Genomic DNA, 12284 nt, shown 5'->3' with positions numbered 1-12284 from the left:
GCCTGAACCTCAGAGTTTATGCACCAAATGAACAAGGTAATGTTTGTTCATTGTAATGCATACAAAGGACCTTTATGCGACGGGACAGCTTTGCAGCTCTGATTTGTTTTCTGCCATGTTAGGTCCGGCCATGCTGGTTAGCATGACAGCACAAAACACTGGCACAAAAGGCTTTTTTTGAAAGCTTTGTTTCTCCACCGCTGCAGGCATGTTGTGAAGGTTGTGGTTATGTTGGCCTATCTGGTCTCTGTAATAAAACACTGAAATATTATAGGAAGTATGTTCTTTACCCATTAGACAAAGCAGAGTTAGAGAACCTACAAAAGGAAAAAAAATACACTTTGAGTCCTTGCAAAGGCAACAGAGAAAGAGGATGCTGACATGTGTTTTATGCCACTCAAGTGAGTTTTCCTGGGCTTCTCCAACAGGATTTCTTGGGTGAAATTTAGAGCGCCTCAGAGTGCCATGTTTGTCTGAACGATTGTTTCTGAGCTTCCTGCAGCTCTACGGACAGCAGGGACACTGCCAGAGGATTGCTTTGCACATACTTTACACTGTTTATCGTACACAGAAACACAATGTTTAGAAGCCAGAAAGAGTGAGCGGGTCATAACTACTTAAACAACTGCAAAAGCAGTGTGTCTTATTTTTTAACTGTCACAAGTTGCTCTCCAAACTAGTAAAAATGAGAGTACTAGAATGCCGAATGAGTCTTATTTTTACTACACCTACATATATTTAGTTAAGGTGTGTGCACTTTGTAAAAGTCTATGGCCTAGACTCCTGCCATTTGGTGGTCTTCTGCTCTGATGCCCAGCCTAATGAGGGGGCAGCTAAACCTGTCCCCATTTAGCTGTCTAAAAAAGTTTTGAAGTCTGAGACAGAGTCCCTGTGTTGGATGAAACTGTCTCCTCCTTCCTCACCTGTCAGTGAACCTCATTAAGTTTGAGAAGGTCAGACAAATCCTGGCTCAGTCCTCAGACATGCAAAGATTTAAAATGTTGTCAGCAAAAAACCTGCAGGGAATGGCATATAAAGAAGCTCCAAAAGGGATAACAGCATCAGCCAATGATCAGCAGTGATATGCTGTCTTTTCCTAATTTAATTTATTTTTTTCTTTTACAGCACAACTTGGAGCACATATATGTACTTGTATTGGTACTTCTTAAATAAGTGTTCATAAAACTTTTCAGTATAAAAACAGAAATAAGGCAGCAGGATAACTCAATCCTGTAAAAACACAACCAAGCAGAGCTGTTTTTACTTGTGAGTCTCCCCTGTGCGTCATCATTTTATACATCCCACATCAACATGTAAGGGAAACAGAAAGGAAAAGAAAGGAAAGGAAAAGTCAATATTAAACACTTTAATTAGATATTGAGCCAAAGCATGCCACTAGCAGACCATCAGTGCATTTTGACATTGATTGTTCATTCTTCCACCATCTGGTGTTTTGATGATGGGGGTGAGGACGTTCTCTGGCACAAAGGTGTTGAAGATCTAGTGATTAGCAAGGGCACAGCATGTGAATCATCATCACACCATTTAGTTATCGCTCATAGCCTACGTATTCGATTCTCATCCTGGAAGAGATCACTCCTGTTGCAGCAGAAATATTGCCTGAAACAGGTGAACACTCAGAACAACATTGCACTGTTTTTTCAATTACCCTTCCCACTAATGGTATCAGTGAATTCAAACCGTGTCCCATTTTTTTCAGCTTGCCAACTGTCTCTATAGCGCATTTCTTTATTTTATTTTTTTTGGCAAAATGTTGGTTTCACAGGTATTGCACATACCCTTTCGGGAAAATCCATTGGTCCAATAAAACACTACCCTGAAAACATTAAATGTCATACCTTTTGAATTTGTGCAAATATTTTGAATCAGTCAGACAGACTGACACATCTACAGCTTTTTTTTATTGCAGTGGTCCCTGGAAATATGCCATGCAGGGATATTTTTATGCATTTTTCATGCATTTAATGAAATGCCAAAAAAACCCTCACTCTATCCAAATGTTCTGTGAATTGATTTGTCACCAAAAGCAGTATGCTTAGAAGAGAGGATTATTTCTGTAACAACCTGTACATCTGTGTCACCCACACTCTTATATTCACTACTTTTCTTTTGCAGTTATTCCTCTGTGTAGCTTTTTTCCTTACTATCTATTTTTCCTCCGGCTAAGGGAAACAGCTATCCATGACCACAACACTTGAGCTATATAAATCACTAAACAAATCACAAAGACCAACAGCGATTTGGTGGAGGAAATATTCATTACGAGTATTCCATTTTTGATCCTAAAAGAGATGTTTAGCATGGATAAAAATAACACTTTAACTGTCTTAATGCTTCAGATCATCCTTTAGTTTATGGTAGATATGCTGCAGGATGTGTGTGTCTTGACTGCAGTCATGAGAGCATTTCATCACTTCAACCATTTATGTGTGATGACCCACTTGTCCATTTCACTCAAACAGGATCCATTATTGGTCATTCTGGACATTTAGCAAAATGGATGGGTTTAGATAACTGACAAGCATTCAAGGCGAGCATCTCTTTGCAGTTTCTCACCTGCCACAGCAGAGGACCACCGCAGTGCTATCCTAACAATGTCTTCACTTAAATTAATGGAAACTAATAGTGACAAATAGCTGCTGTGGTGTCAGGCCAACCACAGCCACGCAGTCGGTCTCTGTCACAATAACTGAGCCACCGTTTCTTACTTTTCTCTTTCTGTTTTTAGTTATAGTGAGATGCCTTCCAATGAACACAGACATGCGCAACATGCTGTTAGTGAGATAAACACAAATCTTCAAAGAAAATGTCAACAAAAAGTCAAGATATCAACAACCACAGCGTTTATTGCATTTGAACTATGTGAATACTGGATTCTATCATCACAAATCAGATTAAATCACAGCACCACAGAATGGACACTTCATGAACAAATAACCAGGAATTAGATTTATACTGCAGGGAGAGGCTATTTCTTCTTATTCTTTTTTTTTTTTTAAATTGTAAAGAAGACATGCTAGGCTGTCAAAAGTGAAGTGATTTATGGATTTTAATGGCATAAATTCATCAGAAGACAAGTCAGGCAGTCAAGCTGCAGCTTTCTTTTCCTAATAATCTGACATCATTTACTATAGTATATGTTCACTTAGATATCTTGACTTTCCACATCATGAACAAGTGCAGCATTTTTTCTTATTCATTTATTTAATTTTATTTTCGGTGCTTATTATCTGTGCTTTCTAATATTTGCAGTCTTAGCTGACCAGATCACAAAGAGAAGAATGCATAAAAATCCCAGCTGTAATAAATCGCTACAATCAAAGTCATTATACTAATGACATAATCAAATTTACATTTAAAGATCAGGCCATTATAATGACTCCTGTTGGCTTGCTTGTTAAATCTGACAAGTTGTTTCTTCCAAGCAATTCTCTTGTACTAGGTTCTTTTCTTTTTTCACATCACAAGGTGTCATTCTGATAGGGAAAGAAAACAAGGAAAACATCTTCACTGTTTTGTCAATATATAGTGTCAAACTAAGGGAAAACATGTTGAAGATATATGACAAGCTAATTAACACGTAAAAATACAGATGGGCAATAGATGGAAATTAAAACTTAGTGAACACTATTATTATTAAACGTCTAACTCTTTTGGAGACAAATAGTATTGAGAAACACTCGTCATTTCCAGTGACGCGTGGTCACTGGTGTATTTTCAGTGTTTCTTCAAGTTTGATATGTGACCTACTATAATTTTTCAGCTATTTTTTTTTATTCATTGTGTTACATGTTGTTAATATGACAAAGATCATTTAATTTCATTTGCTTTTAGTTTGTGAATTTGGTTTGATTTCCCAAAGTGACAGTAATAAATATTTTTTAGGACTCGCACTATGACGCTGCAGTTCTGTTCAGCCCTACGGGGTGTTTACTGTCTTTCAGCTCACTGTTTTTTTTGTTTTGGTTTTTTTTTTTACATCCCACAGATTTAATGATTTGAGTGCCATCAGTTTTTTTTTTCTGTCTGCTAAGAGTTTGTATGTTAATGTTGATCCATCTGTGCTGAATGTGTAAACAGAAAACAGCTTGCTGCCAACTTTTAGAAACTGACAAAATGTTAGAGTTGTGTTTTAAGATTGTACATTTGGTCGCAAGCTAGAGGAACAAACTGAACTTTCAAATTTACCGTCATGTTTGATTTGCACGCTGTACTGACTTTATTTATCTTACAGTGCTATAAAATACGATAACAAATTCACAGGAAGCTTTCAATTACACTAATTGCCCTCTTTGTCAATGATAAGTTAATAATAACGATAGTCAGGTAGGTAATTTGTTTCTTGTGATGACCACTTGCACAACATACTACATGCATACATCCAATGTTCCCTCTAATTTTTCATGTGTCTGAGCGAACACACAAACTCCGTGAGCGGTCCCTTGGACCACAGTGAGCAACAGCAGATGTGTGCACTGTGGTCACGCCGGCATCGAATCCATCCAAGTTACATGGTTTATTAAAATTATCAAATTACAGCGTTTATGTTAGACTACTTTTAATTAACTGCTTTATCCCACTTACAATGAAAATTAAAAAAAAAAAATCTTGTTCATGACCTGTGTAGTATGTTAACACTATTGGAAGTAAAAATAACTTGAACTCCAATTTTGAAAACAAAACTTTCTTTTTTTTTTTTATAAAGCTCTGACTTGTATTATGCGTCTGTGGTCTGGGAGAGAGTCCTGCAACTTTCTGTCTGCAAAATACAGTAAATAATGACCAATGTTTGCCAATTAATTATATAGTTACTTCTTCAGAAAAGTAACTGAGTTATGCAAACAACAAAGTTTTTTTTGCAGCTGTCTACCTAAAAATGCAGCCAAGGCGTTTTTTAAATAAACATTCCAAACTATTTACAGAACAATCAGCTGTTCTGCATCAAGTTTGATGCCACACAAATTATTTGTGCCACTCCAAAAAATAATTTCTGTCCACTATGAGATAAAGGAGAACAACAGCCTGATACCTGCAGGCCTGACAACAGGAGATGTATTACTCCTGCAACACCTGTAACACTCAGCAGTCGCCTCATTGTTCTGACACACACAACAAAACTATTGACTACACTACACACTAACACTAAATTTGCGCTAAACATCGCAAATCTCTCACATCTCAAAACACATCTTTCACATCTTTCCTAAAAAACTAAATGCAATGTTGCCATATCATTTTTTGATTGGTCGACATGGTACATTTTTCGACCAATAGGAAAGGGTAGGGGTTATTTTGGTTTTGTTTTTGCTCACAGGCGGAGAATGCTTTCGAGCCTTTTCCTTATAAAACGCCATTTTTACAGTTTTTTCTGCAGTAAATATAAACAACGATAGTATTCAGGAAGGAAACCAAACATTGCAAATATTTTTTATCATAACTCTGGTTTTACGTGGCCGATCAACACAATTTAAAAACGGGTATAAAGTTCACACTTTCTCCGTCAATTGTTCCGACTGTCCTGCTCACATCTCCAATGGTTGTACACGTTGTCATTAAAGTGGCTTCACTCCACATCAGCCACGCCGCTTTGCTAGCTAAAACACCGGTGTCGGCACATAAGGACGCTGTCATAGCCTGTCAGCAACGTTGATTAGCTGCGTATATACGAATGTGAATCGCATTATTGGTTGGACTATGGGATAAGGTGGCATCGTTCTAATCCCATACGGGAGCAGCCAGTCACTGACTAACACTGCAAAACAGAATTGTTAACGTATTCATTTTAATTTCAATTCAGGTTAGATTTTTTTCTGTGCGCAACGCAGATTTTCTGTGCGGAGAGACCGTGCCAGTAGTGCGCAATTGCGCACGCCTGCAGCTTAGAGGGAACATTGCATACATCCCAAGCCAAGCCATTAACCATGTTACTTACTGTATGTAGTTTCAGATGTGTCAGATTTGTCATCACGACTACTTTGGATTGCTCAGGTATGCCTGTATAATCCAAACCCCAAGACTTTTTAAACACTTTTCTATTCCTTGTCACTTGGATTTTGTTTTGTTTCCTCAGGATACAACCATTTCTGGAAATTTCATCATTTTTCTTTGTCTGGTGCACAGTGACATACGGTGCTCGTAAGATTTTTTAGATTGTCTCAATATTTCAGTCTTGTACCTTTGATTTGAAGATTTCACAACAATAGCAGGTTTGGTTTTGTTATCCCTGCATGCAAGGGCGTAACAGGTAAACACTTTCTCTTTCTCTCAGCAAATATTATTACTGCTAGGAAATTGAAAAACTTGTTGACTTCCTAGAGTATGCATCTTCACCTGGTTGATCATCAACTGCAACTCTGGCATAACTGCAAGGATTAGTATCTTGCCCAGGAATGATAATGTCATCAGAATGAGAAAATAGTTCCAACTCATCAATCCTTTAACCTCTAACTGTGGCCTTCAGGTCATGAACGTTTCAGCACCATTAGGCCCATGAGGTTAAGAATAACAACATTGTTTATAGTATAATTTAGTACAGTGATCTTGATGTTTTGGAGAAAAAAAAACTGTGAACGACAAAAATGTATTAAATCACCATCCTGCAACAACTAAGCCATCATTTGTGGAATTTCTGTATTTCCCATTTAAATCTAAGAGGTTCTGGCGCTTTTGGATTCTGACTGTAAAGAGTTAACTTGAAATTGTGTATATGTGCACAGCAACAGATTTGCTATTTTCACCAATTTACTGTATTAGACCTAATTGCTGTATTATCACAAACAGATTGCAAGTAATTGCCAGCATGCCCTAATTCAACTACAAACTGATAGCAGACTGATACCGTCTTATTCCCATTTTTTTGCCATCTTGATGCACCAAGATCATTTTGAAGACAGCGACTGACCGCGAGTGGTCACATGCCTGTTCTTGATTTTCAGTGAACCATTTCAAGTCAATGAGATTACAAGTGCTTTGCACATCCTCACAATCGTTTTAGTAGCGTCACCAACCATTATTTTCCTAGTGTGATTGTAGCATAGTATATGCCCGTGAAGATTTTCTTTTTTTTTTTTAATTTCTAAATCATCAAGATCCGATGTTATTTAAGTATCCCCTTCAGTTTTTGAGTAGTATGTTTTGATGCTCAAAATGAGCAACTGCATATATGAATGAATGTCTACGATGGACTGCTCATTTATATAAACCGAGCCCTGATTGCAGACATTTACAAAAATTCTACATTTAACTCTGAAATGTATTTATTGTTATATGCATGAGAAAATAAAGGGAAAATACAGATTTAACTTGCAGCATGATGACTCTTCTATTTAATGTATGCCATTTTTTCTTAAAATAAAAAGACTACTGAGATGCAGACTCAACAAAGGACAAAATGTCACAATATTATCCTGCCTTTATTCTGCAGAAAACTGCACGGCTTTGTATTGTAATATTGTCGGCAGTGAACAACCACTGAAAAATCCAGGATTAATTTTTAAGGATAGACCTACATGAGCTGACAAAGGCTTTCTACTTAAACAGAATTTTTACATTAGCAACAGCCCATTTGCATGTCATGGCTTTTATGTATTAATCTGAGGTAAAACATACTGTAATTCCCTGCTTAAGTCACTACTTGTACAAACTGTGGTGAGCTTGCTAACCTTGCAGCAGTCCTATATAAAAAAAAACTGCTTTTTAATTCTACTACAAACTCTCTCTTCCTGCTCTCTTCCCAAATTTGAATGCATTATGTAAAGAACTCTTTGTCAGTGAAGTTATTTCACAAAAATAAATCAGGTAGGACACAGACGTCCTCACAGTAAACATAGATAGCACTGAATCCCAAATAGTCATCAGACATTGCTGGATTAACGAGGAATAGAGAAAGTAATCTCACAGAGGTCAGCCCTGAATGGATTCATATTGTATGTAGACTTATGATATAACAGTTGCAGAAAAATACATTTAAAAAGACAAATGTGAACTTTTCACTATTATAATGTTCTCGAGAGCTGCACTGTGGTTTTACAAATGAAATGTGAAAAGCAGAAAAGTCAGAAAAGTTCAAGGAAGAGGGAACTGACAAAATATTCAAAGAAGAAAAGCAGATCCTGAGAAACACAGTTTGATGCTAGAAACTAACTCTGCTTGTGATGACTTTACCTTTCTGCTGCATTTACAATACAAAGGCAATTCTGCTGCATTTGCTGTTGGCATAGTTTGCATGAGGAGGTTGTTTTCATAGATATGTGCGATTTGAAATAATTTCTCTACAAATTATTCTCTTTTCTTGCCAAGTGCACACTGTTTAACTTAAACTGCTGTGTGTGACTGATGTGCCTGAAGAAAAAGAAATATACCGTATATATACCGTATATATATATATATATATATATATATATATATATATATATATATATATATATATATATACATAGGAACACGAGAAGCTGAAGCTGGAGAAATACCAAGGGCTCAGAGAAGAGCTCGAGAGGATGTGGAGGGTGAAGGTAACGGTGGTCCCCGTGGTAATTGGAGCACTAGGTGCGGTGACTCCCAAGCTAGGCGAGTGGCTCCAGCAGATCCCGGGAACAACATCGGAGATCTCTGTCCAGAAGAGCGCAGTCCTGGGAACAGCTAAGATACTGCGCAGGACCCTCAAGCTTCCAGGCCTCTGGTAGAGGACCCGAGCTTGAAGGATAAACCGCCCGCAGGGGCGTGCTGGGTGTGTTATATATATATGGCCCACTGATGGGATTTGTTTTTCCAAAATGAATTTCCAAAACATTTTTTTCCAATGCATCTCCTACAACTGTGCCTGGTTGTATACTGTAATCTTTTATGATGGGCCCATGCTCAGTTCCTGTTCAATTAAACCAACAAAATACAATACTATTAGGTCTGAAAACACAATTTGTTGTTTTTTTGCTCTACTGAATTCCCAAATTGTACATCTATCCCCTGTTATTTGTTCACCACACATGTCTTTCTGTGTGTTTAGTCTGAGGAGCCACTCAAGGAAGTAATTAATGTGTGGAAAACACAATCTTGATTTCTTTTTTAAAGCTTTAGATGCTTTTGACTTTAAAGCGCTACTTCATTTTTATGCTTTTCAAGCATATCAAGCAAGTCTCAGACTTCAGTTTGAAATATTGTGTTAAAACAATTGAGAGCAAATACACCGCACCAGTCAAATACCAGTCTTGCACAAACAGAAATAACCACTTCCATTACAGTCAATGATGTGCAACATATACTGTAAAATGATATGCTGAAAGAGCAACATTTGATGGACAATGAAAGTAAAAATACTTGAAGAATAATTCAGAAACTGCAAGAGTTTGTATCTTTGAATTGAGCTACTGAGCTGTCTTTTATTTGGCTCTCTTCCTCCCTGAATCTGGTTCTCCTGGAGATTTCTTCCTATTAAAAGGGAGTTTTTCCTTCCCACTGTTGCCAAAATGCTTGCTCATAGGGGGTCATATGATTGTTGGTGTTTTCCCTGTTTTCTTCGTGTCATTGTAGGGTGTTTACCTTACAATACAAAGCATCTTGAGGCAACTGTTGTTGTAATTTGGCAGTACAGTAGAACCCCGGCTTATGAAGACCCCATTTAATGAAAAATTCAAGTTACGAAGGCACTTAACGGCAATATTTCTGCCCGTGGTACAGCAAAATGCCCGCGTAACAAAATAGATAAAATAGAAAATTTAAAAAATTAAATTCCATAATGTTATGTACATTTACACGTACGTATGCATGCATGCATATGTATGCTTTCTTCAACCCCAGCCACCTCCTCCTCCACCAAAAACTTCGTCTTCAGCCAGCATTGCCTCACTCAAAAGGCAATGGAAAAAGGTGCTTCGACTTACGAAAATTTTGACTTACGAAAGACCCTCTGGAACAAATTAATTTTGTAAGTCGGGGTTCCACTGTATTAATTGAATTATATGTATTAGTAGGGTTACGCTAACCCATGCCACAAGGCAACCTCTGGTCTAGACTTTCACCAACGGTGAAGCTAGTGATTAGTTTTCTAGGAAGATCCAGGTAAAGCAAAAACATTTTTTTGAAAAAGGTGGAAATTTTACTAGTTTGAACTTTTTAAACTCTAACAATCTGATAATCAGCAACTACACTAAACACTGACATGCAACACACAGAAATGAACATGGTACAAGTGGAAAAACAGTTTTTAGTTTTATGGGCTTTATTTTTATACCACATATATCACACTATATAAAGTTGCAATCATCAGTGTTTATATTATGATATGTAAAGTGAAAAATATATTTTCAGATGCAAAACCAAGTGGTCTAGTTTGCAAGTGTATATCATTTTAGCATCTTAAGCTCATTATTCTGGTCTCATTTCACATTATTATTATTATTACTAAAAATGACTCTTGTATACACTTTAAAGGGGAATAGTTATTAAAATGTTATTACTTCCAATCTCATACTTTTATTCTTAGACGCCAACAGAAGTCTTTTATCATTTAAACATCAACATAGTCCTTTTATTTATGTTATTCTTGTCCTTAGCATATGCTCTGTCTCAAACGAGCTCATTTAACTCCTCTTAATTTAAGTCTACCCTTTAAATCAGCTTTCTTAGGATTGGCTGCCCTCCTAAACATAAAGATTGAAAGCATGAGGCTGACTGTGCTCACAGTCAGAGCCCGGTGCTTGAGCTCTCCAAACCTGAGCTTTCTGCTCACAGAGATTACCTGTCCATATGCTGTATTTATGCTAATTATTTTAATTTTTGGCTATGTTTAATTTAAGCATCCACCATTGTAAAATTATGCCTAAAAGTGAGAAAAGACATAATTGGTGTCCTTTAAAGCTAGTACACTGCTTCTCTTTACAGGAAAAGTAAATACACATTTTAAGTATCAAACTTTTAATTTGGTGCCTTTTTTAAAACTAATTGCTGCTTTTACATATTTCACTGGTTTCTTTAAAAATTCTCAGTTTTAGTGAATTGCAGCTGTAGACAGACAGAAAAAAAACATTTCCTGAAATAAGTAATTTGCTGAAGCACAAAGGATGGGTGACAGCCAGCATCAGGCCTTTTGACAAGTAAGTGTGAAAATTGTTGAAGGCTAACAGAATAGCTGATGCTTTCAGTTTTGCACTTTATCGCTCATCAATGGCTATTTAAAAAAAAAGAAAAAGAAACAAACAAAAAACATAAAAATGACTTCCTGAAAAACAGAGTGAGTACAGTTAGTCAACACATTTTAAAACAATCTATTTTAGCACATATATATTTAATTTCAGATATCAAATATATCCTGAAAAGATTTTCAAATTTTTTCTTAATCCAGACATTTTGGCAAATATGTCCAGTTACAAGTGCATCAGAGAGAAAAAAAGAATAATTTCTTTCACCTCTGCCATTCTCACAAACAAAAAAAAAAGAAAAAGATTTTAAAAAGTGTTCATATTGTGTTTTCAGCAGTACTGGCAGACAAACTATAGAAGAAGCGATTCTACAGAGATTACTGATTAAGTTAGTGGTGAGCCAAAATGAGCTCAAGTCTAAACCTGTCTATTTGAAAAGTTGACCTTTAGTTGGTATCGCCTCCATCAAGCTATTCACCATAATGCTTTTCAACATTAGAACACAGTGCCACAATGAATCATCCTTCAATGTTTGAGCAACACTGGATGGAGGTGGTGTCTGCCATATTACATTTAAGTTAAAAAAAATAATTATAGAGCTCTGCAATTCAGGCCAGCGAGTCTTCACCTCTGATATATCATCACAGATATCCCATCAACAGATGGATTGACACAGGCTTTTCACTAAGATCCCTCTTTCAATTGCAAGAAAAAGAAAAAAGAAGAAATGACAAGGCTGCATAATAGCCTGTATTTTATTTTTCACTTCTCTTCAAAAGTAAGGGCAGTGGTTTTAATCAAAACAATTGACTTCTGTCTGACCTCTTTCCTTTGAGTACAGTCCAGGAACGCCTTAGGCTGGGCTGAATCCACACCGTGCCATATGAAAAGGAGGCCTTTAGAATGTAGCCTACCTAATTGACTTTGTAATAGTGTCATAGTTCACTGCCACCAAATTGACTGAGTTTTCAAGCATGCTTTGGCTACAATGACCCCTGAAAAATGACAAAAGGGCCTCCCAGTGCAACTCCAAATTTATCACTAGCAACAAGAGGCTGACAATCTAAAACTGAACAGCAATGTGATTATTTACAATTGGTCATTTTGAGTAATTAGTTTAACATGTCGCAT

At 36.7% G+C, this 12284-nt stretch overlaps 1 protein-coding gene across 4 annotated transcripts in view; it reads right to left on the bottom strand.

Annotated features, from left to right (window-relative positions):
* Positions 1 to 12284, bottom strand: part of LOC308402357 (metabotropic glutamate receptor 4-like) — a 202232-nt gene that overhangs the window by 47580 nt on the left and 142368 nt on the right. The window lies entirely within an intron of this gene.

This window comes from Rhamphochromis sp. 'chilingali', assembly GCF_963969265.1.
Source record: "Rhamphochromis sp. 'chilingali' genome assembly, chromosome: 9".
Lineage (NCBI taxonomy): Eukaryota > Metazoa > Chordata > Actinopteri > Cichliformes > Cichlidae > Rhamphochromis > Rhamphochromis sp. 'chilingali'.
This window is presented reverse-complemented; position numbering and strand designations above follow the sequence as displayed.